The 3,194-nt window shown below is 44.0% G+C and overlaps 1 long non-coding RNA gene across 1 annotated transcript in view; it reads right to left on the reverse strand.

The window, feature by feature from the left end:
* Positions 1–1,183: 1,183 nt before the first annotated feature.
* LOC116070851 overlaps positions 1,184–3,194 on the reverse strand; it is a 16,623-nt gene continuing 14,612 nt past the window's right edge. Inside the window, exon 2 of the long non-coding RNA XR_004110590.1 lies at positions 1,184–1,412. This is a non-coding gene — a long non-coding RNA (uncharacterized LOC116070851). The remainder of the gene's footprint in view (positions 1,413–3,194) is intronic.

The following is a 3,194-nucleotide window of genomic DNA, read 5'->3' on the forward strand; positions in this document are numbered from 1 at the left end:
ATTATGCAAATGACCTTGTGGCCCTCCTAACTATCTCATGGGCTTGGATAAGGCCCCAGGAAGGTTTCAGTTGACATAATTGCCTTAAATGATAGAAACACAGAAAGTTCTCATCTCAACAGCAGATGTTCCTGAAACCAGGCAGCGCCTCTGAGTGGGAGGAAGATGGAAGAGCCTAGCAGAGAAGGAATTGTGTTCGCTTTGTTCCAATCAGAAAATGGATCATCTTTACATGGGGTTTAATTATCTCAGAGTTAGGTGTGACCTCTTCCTGCACCAAGAAACACCTCTAAAATTATCATTTTGTTTTGTTTTTCTGTTGTTGTTATTGTTGCTCTTGTTGTTGCTGCTGTTTTTAGATAGGTTGTGTTATGTGTTCTAGATGGCCTTGAACTCACAACCCTTCTAACTCTTTTCCTGGTGTCTGAGATTATGTCATGCACCATCATACCTGGGCAGGAGTAAATTATAAACACTAACAGCACTATCTTGGGCTTTTTTTTGTTTTTGTTTTTTGGTTTTTTTCGAGACAGGGTTTCTCTGTGTAGCTCTGGCTGTCCTGGACTCACTCTGTAGACCAGGCTGGCCTCCAACTCAGAAATCCGCCTGCCTCTGCCTCCCAAGTGCTTTTACCTTGTTTTTAATGTGTTTTTGGAGGCATGTTAGAGACATTGATCAAGGAGCCTCAACAACGTCGTAAGGAATGTTACTATTCTCATCTTTTGGAGAAACAAGAGCACTCTCAGGGGAATAGAATGCTCATCCTCAATCCTTGGATCAGCCATGGCAGGGTTCACAGCTGGATCCACACCTGTGTTGGAAAAAAGACTCAGTTTCTCTTTGTATTCCTTCAAGGTGCAGCAGGCACTGAGAGTTCTACATCTTCACCTGAAGGCTGCTAGGATGGGGGTGAGCCACTCAGTGAGCACTTCTTTTTTTTTTAAATATTGTTTGCATTTGTTTGCTTCTTTGTTTGTTTGTGTGTGAGAGCAGGAGTGTATACACACACCACTGCACCCATGTGGTGGTCCGAGGACAGCTTTCAGGAGTCGGTTCCCTCCTTCTACCATGCAGGTCCCAGAGACTGAGCTCAGGTTGTCAGGTTTGGTGAAGCCTTGACATGAGTCACATTTCCCCTTGGTCCCACAGGATACACCCAACTGGGGGAGAGACCACAACTGGCAATCTGATGAGATGTGCTGATTAGTAATGAATAAATGTTAATATAATTATGTTCCATGGAAGATCTTCAACACATTGAAGCATTACCCGCTGTTTCTGTTTAACTCGAGGCTCTGTTTGTGATCCTGCATCTTCATCTGAGAGATTCTTGGCAATATCTGCAGACATTTTTGGCATCTCATGGTAGAGAGCAGGGATGGTGCTAAAGCCTGTTCCAAGCAAGGATAGCCCTAAAGAAGAACGCAACCACGCGTCAGTGCTGAGGTCAAGAACCCCTGCAGCATGCAATAAATATACAGGGGATAGGGTGGGATGGTTTGTGTATGCTCAGTCCAGGGAGTGGCACTATTAGAAGATGTGGCCTTGTTGAGTAGGTGTGTTACTGTGGACATGGGCTTTAAGACCCTCATCCTAGCTGCCTGGAAATCAGTATTCTAGCAGCCTTCAGGTGAAGATGTAGAACTCTCAGCTCCTCCTGCGCCATGCCTGCCTGAATGCTGCCATGCTCCTCCCTTGATGATAATAGACTGAACCTCTGAACCTGTAAGCCAGCCCCAGTTAAATGTTGTCCTTATAAGAGTTGCCTTGGTCATGGGGTCAGTTTACAGCAGCAAAACCCTAACTAAAACAGATGGGCAGAATTTTATGCCCCAGCTTGAGTCCAATTTCAGCACCCCCATAAACATGTCCAAGACCTAACCCCAGTATCTGTGAATGTGACTGTAACTGAAGTTTGTAGTCTCATTTGACATATCTTCAGAGATGCATGCTTGTTGACATCACTGTTCCGGATCCCAGGGGCTCAAATATGTTCACTTTTGATGTTCTGCAGGCATCTCTTACAAACCTATTGACATTCTCTTCTATAGGTTGGCATTTCTAGTTATTATTAGCCTTATTTTGTTTCATTTGCCAAATTCAATCTTTACCAACAATGCACTGGGGAAGCTGGAAGTCTCCAAGTCCACACTGTGGAAGAACGCTCCAGAGTTCTATTTTTGTAGAACTTTCCAAGGGATTTGAGAATCACAGATGGAAAAGAGTGAAGTTGGTCTCATGGTTCTGTGGTCAGCACCACTTTGCTTTGCTTTTTGTCCAAAATAGAAGATAAAATATCAGAGTGCATTACATAGTATTGCCTCTTAAAACTTTTATTTCAAATATAGATACACGTATGCTTGTCAGAAGGCAGCATAGTGTGTGTGTGTGTGTGTGTGTGTGTGTGTGTGTGTTTTATTTCCAGTCATAGCCAATGTAAGACACACATAAAAAGAGAAATATTGAGGAAACAATTCTCCATGGCCCCACTGCTCAGTGTAGTCAGGAGATCCGTAGGAGCATCTCTGGGGGCATCTCTAGGAATAGATGCAGAGTTTCCAGCTCCATCTTAGACCTGCTAGGGCAGAACCCATATTTTCTTTGTATGTATTTGTGTGCTGGTTCATTTGTTTGTTTACAGCGCTGGAATGAAACCCAGGTTTTTGTGAATGCTAGACAAGTCCTCTAGCCATGCATCTCCAGTATTTTAACCAGACCTCTAGATTCTTCATCTGCCCATTCAAGTCCTAGAGACCAGTCTCTGGAAACACATTGTTCACCACAGAAAACCCCTCTGTTTCTTTTGTTTTGCCAAGGATTTTCACAATACTATGCGAGCAGGATGCACCAAGGAGTCCTTTCAAAGATCTATTTTCATTTGTCAAAGGATGGCTAGATCGAAGCATCCTGCAAGCTGGCTTTAATGAACTCAACTGTGATCCCAGCCACAGGGAGGTCACTGCAGGAGGAATACTATTTCAAGGCCAGCCTGGAATACACGGTGAGACTGTTTTGGGGTTGGTAGGCTTAAAAAAAAATTAAGAGGCTGGAGCTGGAGCTCAGGTGGCAGATTGGCTACCTAGGTTCTATCTCAGTGTCTCATAAACGAGATATGGCTCATGTCTGCAGTCCCAGCACTCCTGAGGTAGAAGCGAGATGACCAGTTTAGGGTCATCCTTATTGGCATAGTTCCA

This window comes from Mastomys coucha, unplaced genomic scaffold (assembly GCF_008632895.1).
Source record: "Mastomys coucha isolate ucsf_1 unplaced genomic scaffold, UCSF_Mcou_1 pScaffold22, whole genome shotgun sequence".
Classification (NCBI taxonomy): domain Eukaryota; kingdom Metazoa; phylum Chordata; class Mammalia; order Rodentia; family Muridae; genus Mastomys; species Mastomys coucha.